Source organism: Nuphar pumila, chromosome 9 (assembly GCF_984573655.1).
Source record: "Nuphar pumila chromosome 9, dmNupPumi1.hap1.1, whole genome shotgun sequence".
Lineage (NCBI taxonomy): Eukaryota > Viridiplantae > Streptophyta > Magnoliopsida > Nymphaeales > Nymphaeaceae > Nuphar > Nuphar pumila.
In genome coordinates, this window is record NC_143257.1 from 108269831 (window position 1) to 108286775 (window position 16945).

The 16945-nt window shown below is 32.9% G+C and overlaps 1 non-coding gene and 1 pseudogene across 1 annotated transcript; one reads left to right on the forward strand and one right to left on the reverse strand.

Annotated features, from left to right (window-relative positions):
- The first annotated feature begins 4563 nt into the window (after positions 1-4563).
- Positions 4564-16677, forward strand: LOC149828824 (uncharacterized; annotated as a pseudogene).
- Positions 5984-6057, reverse strand: TRNAV-CAC (transfer RNA valine (anticodon CAC)). Its single transcript has one exon. It is a non-coding gene; the product is annotated as a tRNA-Val (tRNA).
- Positions 16678-16945: the final 268 nt, after the last annotated feature.

Genomic DNA, 16945 nt, shown 5'->3' on the forward strand with positions numbered 1-16945 from the left:
GAGGATTTTTTGGACCATGTTAAGATTCAGTATTATGATTGTGTGTGACTTTATAAAACAATGATTATACACAAAGGTAGGTTATTATGTTCCAAATTCATACAGAGTATAATAGTAGATGTATTTATCAGCCCATAAAGCATGTTTGTACCCAAAGATACAATACTGAATTACCTTTGGTTATATGATATGCTAGTTTCACTAATTGAAGACAATTCTTTGTGAATTGAGGAGATAAAGCAACTATGAGTATTATCATTTTCACGAAAGTGGAACGATAATGACTCAATTATGCTTGTCTCAGAAGAGGTAAATAATAAAGGGTCTTATTTTTTACCTTTCAACATGAATCTCATTTGAGCAATTATAAGATATTTTCTTGTTGTTTCTTGTTATATAAGATTATTTCATTATTAACGGTTCTAGTAAAATCTCCATGTTAGATGAATCTAATTTTTCATATTGGAAAAAAATAGTATTATTCACTCTTAATTACATGGACCTAGATTTGGCCTTTAGGATTAATGAACCTCCTGCGCTTACTAAGCAGAGTACAGCCGAACAGAAGGCTACCTTTAAGAAGTGTGAGTGCTCGAATAAACTTAGTCTATTGCTTTTATACTATAGAGTGGCTAAGAACATATGAGGTGTCATCCCTCAGTGCAGGATAGTGAAGGAATTCCTAGGAGCCATTGAGGCTCAGTTCATTAGTTCTAATATGGCTAGGGCGAGTACATTGATGTCCAAGTTTATGTCTATGAAATATTCTTGTGAGAGTCACATCCATCAGTATATCATAGAGATGAGAAATATTACATCTTAGTTGAATGACATGAAGTTTGTCATTTCAGACTCCTTTTTTGTTTATCTGATTTTGACCTCATTGTCTAATGAATATGGACCCTTTAAGATCTCCTACAACACATATAATGATGAGTGATCCTTTAATGACCTCTTGACTAAGTGTGTTGAAGAGAAACAAAGACTAAAGGGTGAGAGGGTGTCGAGTGCACATATAGCTTCTCATAAGGAAAAACATAGGTTGGAGACAAAGAAAAGTTTCTTCAAGAAGAATAACAAGAAGAAAACCTCTGAAGAGAGTTCAAGCTCTCAAGTGAAATTCAATTCTGAGGCAAGAAGTTCTTCTATAAAGTATTTCTTTTGCAAGAAGAAGAGAAATAAGAAGGTGGACTGCCTGAAGCATAAGAAATGATGCAAGAATAAAGGTAATTAGTCATTCATTTCTCATGAGTGCAATTTGATCCATGTTCCATTGCATAGTTGGTGGATTAATTCTGGAGCGACAATACACATTGCCAACTTTTTGTAGGCACTTTTGAATAAAAGAGAACCAACAAAGCATGAAAAAATATGTTCTCAAGAAACAAGATGTGTTTGCATGTCAAGAAAGTTGGGACATGCAAAGTTGTATTGGAGTCAAGATTCATTTTGGATTTGGTCGATACACTTTATATTTCATCCTATAGTCGGGAACCTTATTTTTATTTCAAAACTTGATAAGTTTGGTTTTGTTTTTAAATTTAAATACTTTAAGCTTATTATTGGCTAAAATTTTATTCTTATATGCATATGTGTGCGATAGTTTATATCATTTGAAAATTAAATTCTAAATTTGGGAGCCTCACTCCGTTGAGAACACAATGATTAACAATAAACATGGCCTAAAGGAGGATTAATCCTATTTGCTTTGGCATCGAAAGTTTGGACATATCTCTTAAGAGAGAGTCTAAAGACTTGTAAAGGTAGAAATTCTTGGATCCCTTGATTTCATAGATATAGAATAATGTGTTGACTGCATAAAGGCTAAGCAGTGTAACACATATAAGAAAGACACTAAACGCAATAAATAAAAATTAGAAATCGTGCATACAGATGTTTGCAGGCATTTTTTCTCGTGTTATATGGGTAAAAAATATTTCATCACCTTTACAAATGTTTACTTAAAGGAATATGTATCTCTACTTATTATTTAAAAAAATTTGAAGTCTTTTAGGTACTTCAAGAAAGAAGTAGAGAAAAAAACCAAGGAAGTTATTAAAATAGTTAGGTCTGATAGCGATGGTGAATATTATGGTTGTTTCACTGAAATGAGATAAAAGGAAGGGTCATTAGCGCAGTTTCTAAAAGCGAAAGTTATTGTACCTCAATATACAATGTCTGATAGTGCTTATTAGAATGGTGTAGTTGAAAGAAAAAATTATATGCTTAAAAAAATTGTTCAAGCGATATAGAATCACTCAAATCTTCCCTTGACTTTATGTGGTAAAGCTCTTAGGACAGCAGTGCATATTTTGAATAGTTTCTATGAAGGTTGTCCAAAAGACTCCTTACGAGTTATGGATTGGTAGGAAACCTTCTTTATCATATATGCACATATGAGGATGTTCAGCTGAAGCTAAATAGTATAACACATATATAAAAAAATTTAATCTTAGGATGACTAATGAATTTTTCATTGGTTATCCAGAAAGATCAAAGGTTTTTAGGTTTTTAGGTTTTATTGTTCATCTCATATACTACAAATAGTAAAAATAGATAAAGCAAGATTTTTTAAAAATAATTCTGTTAGGATAGATGCATCTCAAAGTTTCAAATTTGAGAAATTGCAGGATTTAGGTTCCATGCCTGCAAAGAAAAAAGTCCTATTTTTTCTTATCATTGTCTCTTTGGATAATGTCATCAAAAATACACTCAATGAGCATGAATCCCAAATAGAAAAAGTTGTTGAGGATGATATATAACAATAATATGATACAAAGGTTCATTTTGAACTACCTTTCGCACCTGTCTGGAGGTCTATGAGAACCAAGAAATATGTTATTCATCAAGACTATGTCATGTATTTGAAAAAGTCTAATGATTTTATAGACATTGATGATGATCCCTTCACCTTTTCAGAAGCTATTGAAAGTGAAAGATCAATGCATTGGATCAATGCCATGAAAAAAGAGCTTGACTCTATGGCAAAAAACCAAGTATGAGATCTTATACCTCGACCTAATGGAATAAAACTTGTTGGTTGTAAGTGGGTCTTTAAGACTAAAATAGACTCCAAAGGATAAGTAGAGAGGTACAAGGCTACGCTCGTTGCAAAGGGTTTCACACAGATGAAGGGCATTGATTATAATGAGACTTTTTCTCCTGTCTCAACTAGAAAATTGTTAAAAATAATCATGACCCTCGTAGCTCATTTTGATTTAGAACTAAATCAAATGGATATAAAAACTGTTTTCCTGAATGGAGATATGAAAGAGAAGATATATATGCATCAACTTCTTGGTTATAGTGTAGATCACTCAAATCATTTAGTTTGTAAATTGAAGAAGTAAATTTATGAACTTAAACAAGCCTCCTGCCAGTTGTATAAAAAGTTTAATAAGGTAATTCTAAACTTTGGATTCACTGAAAACATTGTTAATCAGTTCATATACCTTAAGACTAGTGAGAGTAAGTTCACAATTTTGGTTTTATATCTTGATGACATTCTTCTTGCAACTAATTATTTGAGCATACTACATGAGACAAAAGATTTTCTTTTATCTCATTTTGACATAAAGAACATGGGTGAGGCCGCATATGTTCTTGGAATTGAGATCTGTCATGACAAAACTAAGGGTGACTTGGACCTCTCTTAGAAATCTTATATCCTTAAAGTTCTTAAAAGATATGGAATGGAGAATTGTTCTCCTGGATCGACACTCATAACGAAAGGGGATAAATTGAGCCTAAAGGACTGTCCTCAGGATGATAATGAAAAGACTCAAATGGCAACTATCTCATATGCTTTGGTGGTTGGGAGTTTACAGTACACACAAACCTACACACTACTAGATATCGCATTTGTTGTGAGAATTCTTGGTAGATATCAGTCAAATTTAGTTCAACCTTGTGTCGACACATGGAGTTAAAGTACTTTGTTATTAAAAAACTGATTGAGAATCATCTAGTATGTATTGATACAATCGGTACAAAGAAAATGGCTGTGGATCCTCTTACTAAAGGGCTAGCACCGAGATTATATTCTCAACATGTAAAAGGGATGGGTCTGTTTGATACTTTTTGATGTATGACAATACATTATGATTATATATTATCACATTTGTAAAACTAAATTGATTCTCTATGGCTTTGTGTATTGTTGGTACTGCATAAAAAATCTCTCATTTAAGTAGAGAGAATAACAGAATAACAATATTAAAGGACCAATAAAATGGGTTAGAAACCAACCTATTCATAAAGGTAATCTTAACATACTAAAACACTGAAAATTAATTATATTATAGTACATGAAAATATGATATTTCATAAAAAGTATTCATCTCTATGACTCATATTATTCATTCTTGTAATATCAGATAGCATATAACTCACATGAAAATTAAGTCAAGATAAATGTATGAATCTTGATTTTGTGCCTTTTCATGTCAATGGGTCAAGTGAAAGACTGTTGCACATTTTGAATCAGGTTCAACCCTAAGTGTGACCCGGTAGTGAAGAATTAGTGGAGAAGGGTACTCTGAATGTGAAAGATTCACATTTAATATGGCGGGTGAAGAGTTCACATACATGAATGCCATGTATATAACCCCCTACTTTCCTCCCACTATAAATTGAAGCATGGTTGCTTGATGAGAGCAACCAAGGTGTTTGCTTTTTTCATTGGGTTCAGGGTTCTCCTCACCATCGACTTGACAAGCTGGGCTCTTTTGGGCATCGATAGGCTGAGGAGAACGTTGTGCACCTGTATCAACGCTCGTCTCATCCATGTCGTCTACGGGTATGTATTTTTTGTTTTTACATTCCGATTATGGTTTTCATGAACTCCAACACACTATTAATAATATATGACTTAGATTAATACAAAAGGAAAATTAATACATGAAAATATGTGCAATAATATGGTGGCTTGGAAATAAAGGGAAATACAAGTATATATATATATATGCACACACAAAGAGCTTGGTGTGTAGTCCTTGAGCAAGGGCAGCCTGCTGCCTCTCTTTATCTCATACTCAGATCGGTGGTTAGTTATCCCTGTGCAAGGGCAGTATGATTTCACTGGCTCTCTCTCTCTCTCTCTCTCTCTCTCTCTCTCTCTCTCTCTCTCTCTCTCTCTCTCTCTCTCATATTTTGGATTTTGTATCATTTTGCTTATGAAATTTGTTGATATTCTGTTGAGACTCCTTGGAACTTATGGATAGATTTTTCAAAAGGTTTACTATTATTACTTTTGTTATTCTTTTTATTTTTTATTTTTTTATTTTTTTATTTTTTTATTTTTTATTTTTTATTTTTTATTACATTGTAATTACTTCTGCACATTTTTTTTTTTGCCTACTCTGGTTGGCTATGCTATTCAATTTGCAGATTAGGCACCTTTCATTTTTGTCATCAGTATCAAGATGCCACAATCTGAGCATGGCCCACTTGAATTCTATTTCACGATCTCTTGTTCTCCAGTTAAAATTGATTTTTATTTGTTTTACTTCTTTTTTTCATAGGAATTATTTATGTAAAAGGATATAAGTTTGGAATTCGTTTAACCGATTATTCAGTTTTTGGATCCGGGTATTGTAAACCCTAACTGATTAAAACCCGACCCATCTTTTCTTAATTGGGCATTTTTAAGTGGTCCGGGTTTGGTTATCATGTTTTTTTTTAATTGGATCCAGGTAATAGGCTTTCTGACCAAATCCGGACATGCTATCACATTTTTATACGTGGAACTGGGTATGGTTCTTTTCTTTGGATACCTGTTAGAACCCGGGTCCGAGTCTGGTTCACGGAGTCTGTAGTCGTGTTCAGATATAAATCTACATGGGTCCAAACACAACCCGAACCGTTGACACCCCAGCTACAGGGCTGAAAAACAAGCCAAAGCCCTCATGAGCGCATTCAAACTGGTAAAATAGGCTGGGCAATCTGAATATTAAAAATATTTTAAGTATATTTTAAACAAAAATATCTGAGCCCGGGTTCGAACCGGGGACCTCTAGTGTGTGAGACTAGCGTGATAACCAACTACACCACCCAGACGAGTTGTGATGAATTCTTATGTAAATTTTTTTAAGTAGCTAAGATCCTACTTCTACGAACCACCGCACTAGCCAGTTACAAAAACTTAGTTTCAATCTTTTAGCTCGTCACTATCGGATTATCACCATTACAAACAGCAAAACTCATAGATAAAATAAAAAGATTTATTTGCTTTAATACTCAACAATCAAATGACAATGAACAATTGGTATTTATTACAAGTAGAAAAATAAATTTGTACTGAACATAAAAAAAAGTGCATTCATCGTCTGAGAGCAACATGGTAATTTCATTGCGACCACTCGGCTCAGCTTGACTCGTATAAGCTCGTTAAGTATTAAAATATGTTTTAAATTTATTTTAAGTATATTTTTATATGTATTTTTTTGTAATCCTATTTCTTTCAGTTCTATACCAATGCATTTTTTCTACAAACAAGCTAACTCAAACTCGTTTCCTTTAACTGGTGATCATTATAAGCTCAAACTTGGCTTGGCTCGCCACAGGCATGAGCCAAGCTTGAACACTCGTTCATCTCGTTTACTAGCCCTAGTTAGCTTATGGTGGTCATAGTAATAGTGATTTTTTTTCAAAAGTTCAGACTATCTCTAGATGAAAAGAAAAAGCATGCTTTGGCAGTGTTTGGTTGCATCCCTTTAAATGGAAAGGTGAATTTTTGGGAAATAACATTAGGGTGCAATTTTTTTAACTTATCTCACTTTTATTGATAAATAAGGTGCCTCCGAGCACAACCTATGTCCTATTTGAGGTGACATAAAGTATCAAATTAACCACGAATATAAGAAAATTTTGGAGTAGCAATAGTTGCAACATTGTACAAACTTGAGCTCATAAAATTATTGAGATAAACCTCTTTGGGTTGCAATAGTTGTGTAGAAAAAGTTAGCAAAAATGATTGTATTGGATGCGTAATTTGACCTGATTTTCTAAAAACTTCATAATTTTTTATATTCTTTTGATGTCTAAAATCGCAAATATCTGAAATTGTTATGACCCTTTCACCCTTCATAACTGTGAATTTAGGCATTTTTGCGATAGAATTGTATTGTTCGACAATTATGTCCAACACCCACTTAAATCCAAAATCGTAGGTTTTTTTATGCAAAAATTCACGAACTCGCATAAATTTATTTATGAAATTTTGGTGAAACTGAAACCACCAAAATCACAAATATCTTACGTTTTTGCATATAATAAAAATTTTGTATAAAAATATTTGTCAAACACTTCTTGCAAATATCATAATGTTTCGCATATATCCCGAAATCACATAAATTTATGTGTGAAACTCCACTTAAAGGAAACCAACAAAATCACAAATATGCTACTTAAATATTTGCAAAAATTTTATTATATACAATTTCTCTGAATAGTTATGATATTGTCTAATCATATGTATACTCATTTTTGTTCAAGGGTTTCTTCTTCTTGTTTGTGTCTTTAATGAATTTCTCTATAAAATCTTTATGGTGATTCTTGCATTTCGAGAATGTTACAATATCATCCTTGTGATATACTTCCCCATCTATAAGTTTAAAAGGTTAGTTAAATATAATATATATGTAGGTATCTCCATGTGTATTTTTGTTTAATATGGTAGCCTATAATCAGGGGTATGAATAGATCCAGCCTACGATCATTGAATATCCTCATGCATATTTGTATTTGGTTGTTGCTATGGATATTTTTCTTATGTTTCCTTGTATTGTCATTGACATCCCCAGCCATTGGATTTAACATTTAAGTTTTACTATATTTACAATTTTTTTCATAGAAATTTATATATTATTATAAATGATTTATAATTGTTTGATGGTCCTTTAGTTTAATATTTGTTCTTGTGTTAGTGTAATGGGGCTTGGGTTCACAATGCATAAGCATTAAAAGAGAGAAAGTATACTATCGTGGTTGTTATAGGCAGTCAATGATAGTGTCTAAAAGGGTTAAAGTACACTATCGTAGGTCTAATTACACTAATTTAAAATCTTTACTAATCTCTAAAAATATTACCTCTAAGAAATTTGCAGCTTTGATGTGCCATAAAATCAGATATGTGGCAGACTTATTGAGCATCCGGTATAATTATTCTCCAAACAACCAAGAAATATGAATAGATGTTTAGGAGGATGATGATATAGAATCAATCTTAACCAATTATAATGTTTACTTACAAATATCCAAAGTTAATGAAAGAGCATTCAAACAAGGAATAGTTGATCAATGGAATGATGTGAAGAATGTGCATGTATATCAAGCACCATCTATCGAGTTGAGTCTTTTGTCGATTATCCAACTATCTCAAACAGTGAACGATATTGATGTTATACATGATTGATGAATCACTGCAAATGATATAAAACCATGCATCCCAAATAGTGAGAAAAGAAGTATCAGTGATCTTCATCACAATAATTTGAATGGCATGCAACCTTTCCAGGCATACAACAATGCTACATATAAGTTATAATTTTGATATAATTTATGGTTGAGATATAGGTGTGGTGATAAATGTGATATTTTGACAATTAATCTTAGATGTTGAAAATGCAGGAATTATACATGCATGGAAGCAAATGAAGTCATATATATAATATTTTTTTATTTAGTTGGTGTAATTAAACAGTCAATTAGTGATGGTAGTGATCATGTTGATAGTGCAGAATCATATGATATTGATAATGATGAGTATACCATGTGGATAGGAGATGATGAAGACATTAGACAAATAAGGACAGATAAAAGTGATACACCAATGGCATTGAAGAATGCAAACCCTTGGTTCTTGTTCAATGAATTTTCACACAATGAAGAGCAATTGAAATTTATTAAAGCAGAGACATCTGATTTGTATGAGCAATTGCGTAATGAAAGGCTTAATGATTGCAAACAATTCCAATGGATAACAACACACTCAAACGATTGAGAAATTATTTTAGGCAAAAGGTTTAATGATCTTTAATACTACCACAAGTTTTTGAAAGATCATGTGATCAGAAATAACTATAAAATAAAATTCTTAAAGAGTTGCAATAACAGAGTCATTGTTGCTTGCATAAGGAATAACTCATATGATGGTTGACTGCTCCTAAAAGTTTCATTGCACAAAGGTACGTGGAGCAGGTTTCTTTCAATTACAAAGGTATGATAGCGAGCATATATGTGGTGGATCATTGGGCAATTTTGTAGTGAGAAAATTGCCTTTTTAGTAGATTTCAAGTGTTATTCACTAATGCTTGCATAATAACTTGAAGATAACTTCAAGAGATTAATCATGAATGACATCAGTCATGAGAAAGGTTTGGAGATTACTTACAAACAAGCATGGTTTGGATGGGAACACACTATGTTGTATTATATGATCCATTCAAATAGTCATTCAGGATGCTTTCTGCTTATTTAGATCATCTGATGAATGTTAACCAAGGATTGCTAGGGTATATTAAAATCAATTTAAGTAGATGTTCTTATCTTTCTGGCCAAGCATTGATGAGTTTTTTAAAAAATATCTACTAGTTTTTATGGTAAATGACATAATCCTAAAATGAAGATACACGAGTATATTATTGTCGACCTATAGTATTTATCATTGTGGTAAAATATTTTCAATAGCATTTGCAATTATTGATAAGGAGTTCAAAGATTCATGAACATGGTTTTTAGAAGTATTAAAACATGAATTCATACACTTCGATGAGTTTAGAGAGAGGAGTATTGACAGTTATCTCAAATAAACATATAGGTTTAAAGTATGTTGTCCCCTACACATGGCGTACATGTCATTTTGGATTTTGCATGAAGCATTTGATGAAAAACTTTTTGAAGAAATTTGATTAACTACTCAATGCACTTTAGTGGAATGCAGCTCGAGCAACCACAAAATAACAGTGCAATTATTTTCTTGACAAAGTTAAGCAACAAGTCATAAACGCATACAAATATATTGTCATTGACGTGAATCCAAAATATTGAGCTAACTGTCACTTTCCAGCAAAACGATATGGTTGCTTAACATCTAATATAGTAGAGAGTTTTAATTCATGGATTCTCGTCATACGTGACAAGCCCCTAATTTCACTTATTGAAAAGCTTCATCTCATGCTGATGAAACTATTTGAGAAAAGAAAGTTTGTGGGGCAATATATGACAGGTATTATAGTGGCAAAGGTAAAAGAAAAGCTAGATGATCTGAAGAAAAATGCACAACAAATACGTGTTCAAGTAGTTCATTACCTCCAACAATGGTACGAAACCCGCGATCGATCTCACAGTTATAGTATTGATCTTCAAAGGCACTTGTTCTCTTATGAAGAGTGACAGGTTAAGAGAATTTTCTGCAAATATATGATCACATGCATTTTGTATGAGAGAAACCTACCAGAGTATTACTATAATAACTTCTTTACAATTGAATTGTATTGAGTTACATATAATCAATATTCATTCTTCTCAGTGATGGATAATATCTCACACAATGCTCCACCTACTCTTATAGTTGTCTATCCACCAAAAGTAGTTTGCAAAGAAGAGTAACCTAAGGTTAACAAACGAAGAACATAACATAGGGATGTTGTGTCATATACATTGTATGTGGTGAGGTTGGCCACAACAGGCGACACCACGAATAACAGTATGTATGTATGTATGTATGTATGTGTGTGTGTGTGTCTATATATATATATCCAGTGTTGTTTAATGAATTGCTTCTTTGTGTGTATATCTAGTGTTGTTTAATGAATTACTTCTTTGTGTTTATATCTAGTGTTGTTTAATAAATTGCTTATTTGTGTGTATATCAAATGTTGTTTAATAAAATTATTTTTGTGTATATATTGAGTGTTATTTAATGAATTACTTTTTTATGTGTATATCGAGTGTTTTTTAATAGATTGCTTCTTTATATGTATATCTAAGTAGTTCAAAATGTATCATTATACATATTTTTACAAAAAATGAAATCAAAGGGCCCCGAGTATCGAAAAGCAAGGACTCATATATGAGGTATAAGCAATATCCCAAATTATATATGTATATTTGATATTAAACGTATAAAAATTATTTTGTTGTTAAGAATAGGTTAAAGGAAAAACTATAGAAGCGAACACCCCAGATTTAAAAAATTATGAGTTTGACAAAAAAACTCTATGGCAAGTAATGTAAGTATTAGTTTTGTATGTTAATTTATTTATCTTTTTGTTACATTTGCACATAATTTTTTTTTTGTTACCACACTAGATTTACTCAAGGGCTGTGAGGTGGGACTATTGACGGATTGGAGAGTGACGACTTGCTGTATCATTTTCTTGATACTTATAAGTCAAGTTTTTACACAACTTTGCATACTTACAAATAAATTTTCACGTGCATAATTTGGTTACACTAGATTTATGATGCAACTCTTAATTCCTCTTCACTAGGGCAACGAGCAATCAGTTCTTTAAGAAATAAACATGAAAAAAAAAAGACTTCAGGTTGTATAGTTCAATGTCGAACACATATTTAGCAAATAAAAACCTCAAACAAATAATACGATAACATAACTTACATAATAATATACTCACTTTTTTATGTATATTTGTTATCTCCTTTTTGCGCATATATATTGCAGATTCATTTTTTTAGTGCAATTTGGGTTTGACTATAACAAAAATTGGATGGCGCATAGGATGAAAGGATTCCTTAACAAGAGAATGAGTAATTACTTTGCATATGTTTGTTAACTCATTTCGTATATGTACATATTTTTCACTTAGTATTTTCTCATTTTACACGTATGGTTGTGATATATTTGTCATACAATATATGCAATACTTATGCAGAAACTAAAGATTGAACTTCAGATATGTTTGTATATGTCAGTTGTTCACTAGTTTGAAATGTTTGTTATACTTAATTGTTTGCTAATAAAAGGTTATTTTCAGTAAGATATCACATATATAAAAAATTTGTATGATTAAATTCTACAAGCACATGAAGGAAAGAGCTTCTAAGAGTGTGAAAGACAATGAAAAGGTGGAGACATCTATTAGAAAGGTGCTGAAAGTGTTTGTCCAACTAGCTGAGTTGTGTACAATTATGCACCTTTATAATAGATCATGCTAAACTTGCATTTGTAATTAGATAGATCAAGTCAAACTCTTAAATTGAATGAATCAAGTTAAACTTTGACTATAACTTTGTAATAAAGTCCGTGTATTAAATATAACTTTGTAATTGTTAAACTTTAAGTTATCTAATTTCATACAAACCAATTGCCTTTAGTTCTATGTTGATCATATTGACTTGTCTATACATGGAGAAACAGTTTTGCAAAACTATGCAATTCTTGTAGATCAATAGGATTTTTGCAAATATACTTCACGAGGTTTCAGAATGTATATACACAAATGAGTTAAAAACAATTACCAAAAGAAAAGTAGGTTGGGGACCACTAGTTAGAGAGAAAAGACCAAAAAAAGTCTTGGATTATGCAAAAATAAGCAGGTTGGGAACCATAACGAGTTTCTATATGATTCGAGAAATTAGTAAAAAATAAGAAATATTGTATATTTGTTATAATTTTAAAAATATTTAAGTACGATATTTGTGATATTTGAAGATTCATAAATAACTTCATGCGAGAGCATATAATATATGTGAAAAAATAAGCTATTTCAAAATTAGTGGGTTTATATATGATTTGAGAAATTCATAAAAAATAAGAAATATCGCATATTTGTCATAATTTTATAAATATTTAAGTATGATATTTGTGATATTTAGAGTTTCACACACAAATTTATGTGATTTGAAAAAGTATATGCAAAAAAGTAGGATATTTGCAAATAATTTTGTGCATAATTTTTTATTATTTGCGTCAGAATATGATATTTGCAATTTTTGTGGTTTCAATTTTACCAAAATTTTGCAAATAAATTTATATAACTTCATGAGTTTCTATATAAGAAAAAACCGACAATTCTAGATTTAAGTGGGTGTTGGATATGGCCAACGGACAATACATTTTTATTGCAAAAAGGCCTAAATTCACATTTGCAAAGGGTAAAAAGGTCCTAACAATGTCAGATATTTACAATTTTGTACATCGAGAGAATATAAAAAATTATAGGGTTTCTAGGAAATCAGGTCAAATTATCCGTATTGTACAATCATTTTTGCAAAAAGTTATGCTCTTAAGAAAAAAATTATAGGGTTTATATAATATGTATATATATGGGTAAATATTGGCTACTAATGAAGGTATGAAACTAATGAGTAGAAATCACTTTTTTCTTCAAAAAATAATGAATTTTTTGTAAATCAAATGTTATGAATAGGATCTACATGGTATGTTTAGCAGACAACTTGTTTTGAATCATGTGATTATGACAAGTAATTAGGTTTTTAAAGGGGTCAAAAAATCAATGGCCCACAATGTGTCACAATTTCATAACTCAAAAGATCACATTTTTTATATCACAAAAACACAATCCAAAGCTTGCTCCTTAGCAAACAAACCATGTTTAACACATCTGTATGGTTAGATTGAGTCAATACAACTTGCACCTTTGATTTCTAGCTCATTACTTGATTATGACAAGTAATTAGGTTTTTAAAAGAGTCAAAAAATCAATGGCCCACAAAGTTACAACTAGCACCCATGTTTTTTTAAAGTGCTGCATCGCCGCATCCGCACCCGCACCTATGTGACATAGTTAGTAGCCAATATTTACCATATATATATATATATATATATATATATATATATATATATATGCAAAAAGGATACATTAATCTTAACAAGGGGTGCACCACGGGTTTACACCTTCGGGAAACTGACCATAGGTATGGCAGGCTGAGTCAGCACAACTAGGTCTCTGATGATCCCCAGGTGGTTTCCCTGTTCCTCGTGGCAAAAAAAAAACTCACCAGATAATGTATGGTTGAAGAACCTTATCATATTACTATTCCTGATGACATGAATCTTTCCCTAACAGGTTTAGTTCCTGCAGTCTAGTTGAATAGATGTTCCCATTTTAGATGAGCTTCTGGGCTCTGCTACATGGATACTCCATTTTTGCTCCAGTGATATATCTTTTTGTATACTAACCATATAGTTCATAAAAATAGCCATATCCCTGTATGCAGCTGTATCACGTGACATAGGTTCTGTGAACCTTCTGTTAAGTTATAAAAAAGCACAGGGTTTAAGAGAAAAGAAGAGTGCAACTTTATGCTTACTTAACTAGTACTCAATTGCTATGCTATTCAATGTAGTGCCTTCCATGTAGGGGTGTCAACAGGTCGGGTTTACCGGACCAAACCCTATAGAGTCTGGGTATGGTGACAAATATGAAGACCCGATTATGACCTGGGTCTGGACTCAAAGATACGATTAATACATGGACCCGAGTATAGTTTCGGGCCCGACTCGAGTTCCGATTAAGACTCGCAATTTCTCAATGTAAAAATGATAAAAAAAAAATATTTTATCAGGTATGGTTTGGGTCTGGTTCATGTAGTTCTTATAGGGTCCAGGTATGGTTTCTCTTATAGTAGACCTGATTAGACCCAGGACCGGACCCGATACCATACCTGAAAATCTGGTCCAAGTCTGGTTTCACCTGGGTCCAAACCAAACCCGACCCGTTGACACCCCTACTTCCATGTCTAAGGTTGTAGCTGTTAGGATAAGATGAGGATGATGTATTCATTTCTTGGGCCACAGTATGATAAAAAGACTTAGTTGTGATGAAATGTCTATGCTGCATCTTTCTTTCAGTAGGCTTGCATAATTGGAATGTAACTCTTACTGGTTTCCACAAAACCATTTGCTGGTGACAATAGATATTTCTGTTGCACAGGAAAGGAGAGATTTAAAGATCAGTTGGAAAAGAGTGGCTATTACTAGCATGTTTGGCTTTGCATTTGTTGGACCAATTGGTAATTACTGGTAACTGTTCATTTAAGGATCATTAGACAGCATTTAATGTGACCTGGCAACTTGGATAATTCAATCCAATTGCAGCAGTCACTTGAATCACTTGGGACTCTTGATTTTAGTTAAGTTGGTTGAGGGCTTGCGTCGGGTCTTGCATGATTGCTGTTTTGGCATCACGTGGTGCATGCAACTTGACTTAATAAACCAGCTTAACTGAGTTTCGAGTCTACTTTTGTTAGTCTACTTTTGTTAAGTTAGCCATGTAAGTCCTTATCAAAGTTCGATTGACTAGCATGCTGTGGGTCTGTTCCCTATTTGAACTCAAGAAGCTGCTCAACTCAAGATAGTCGAGCCCATATGTTGAACTGTTTCCCTTTAGAAACCTTTTTGCAATTTATTATGTTGAAGACGCTGTTGCTCCATTGACTGCTCCGGGATCCTTTTAGAGGTGATTGCCTTGTTGCTAGTTAACTAATTGTCAATTACTCTTCAAAATATAAACTTTGATGTTCTTAAAATTTCCCCCAAGATGTTCTTAAAATTGAATAGGGGATCCTACTTTAAAGTTGCTATCTTAAGTTACAATTTAAAGTAGGTTACCTTTTTAAGTTCAACTGCATTAGGAGCCTATGCAAGGACACCAAAATTGAGTGGGCTTTTAACTGAAGGTGTTCTTTTTCCTTTTCTTTCTTGGCTAGGCCAAAGGGAAAAACACCCTCATGACCAACTGCACATTGGCAGAACTGTGGTGGTTGGTAAAGCCCTTGAGGGTCCCTCCATCCACTGGAGAGTACTCCCAGCTTCAAATTTTCCTTTTTCTTCTTTATATGGAACTGATTGCTTTTCAAGTTTCTGGGCTTGATTCTTTTCCCCACTTGTTGAAGTTTCAGTAGTTTCCCATTCTGCTATCCGATGTAGTTTTGTAAATAGAAACACTATTTGATATCCTGTGAAGTGGGGAAAAGTTCACCTGCAAATCGATTATTACAGTCAGGTTAATATGGCATTCTGTTTTTTCTCTGGAGATATTAATCTTGTTTGGCAACCCATGAGTATACTCAGTTTCTGGTACTGCTCCAACGAAACTAAACTCATTAATTTATAGGGTTTTTTAGAAATTAAGGGGTAAAGTGTTTGGTTTAGTATTGGCTTCATATCCTTCTTTTATTCTCTTTTGTTAGTCTGTTATATTTGTCACATTATGGTCATGCAGGTATGAAGGCTTGGACCGATTCATAAAACACCCGACTTCGATTGTCACCGAACTCACCTGCGTTTTGTTACTGCAAAAGTGGCTGCTGATGGGCTTCTCTTTGCACCATTAGATTTATTATTGTTTTTCACATATATGGGTGTCTCCTTGGGGAAGAGCGTTGACCAGGTAAAGGAAGATGTAAAAAGAGATTCTTTGCCAGCATTCATTCTAGAAGGTGCTGTGTGGCCGCTTGCACAGACAGCAAACTTCCGTTACACTCCGGTTAGGTACCAACTACTGTATGTCAATGTATTTTGCTTGATGGGACAGTGAATTCTTGTCATGGATTGAGCAGCAAGAAGATGCACCATGGAAACAGTGGATTACTTCTTTCATAGAGTCATGGGTTAAGCAGCAAGAAGATGCACCATGGAAACAGTGGATTACTTCTTTCATATCTATGAAAGAAGAGGAAGGGCATAGATGATATCGGCTTATGCTTTTATCTTATCCACATTATTCATGAACAAGTGAAAGCATTAACTGAGTGTCATTGCTAAAAAGTTGTTTTCCCGGGGTTAAATTGCTCAGTGTTCCAATTAATTTATCAGCCAGGCTATGGATTTCATCTGGTTTGAAGTTATTTTTGTTTAAAATTCTGTCCGAACAAGCCATTGCTACAACTTGCTGAGATGAAATCGCTGAATCATTTTCGTGTGCTCCTTTAACTCTGTTTACGTTCCAAAGTGATTCCA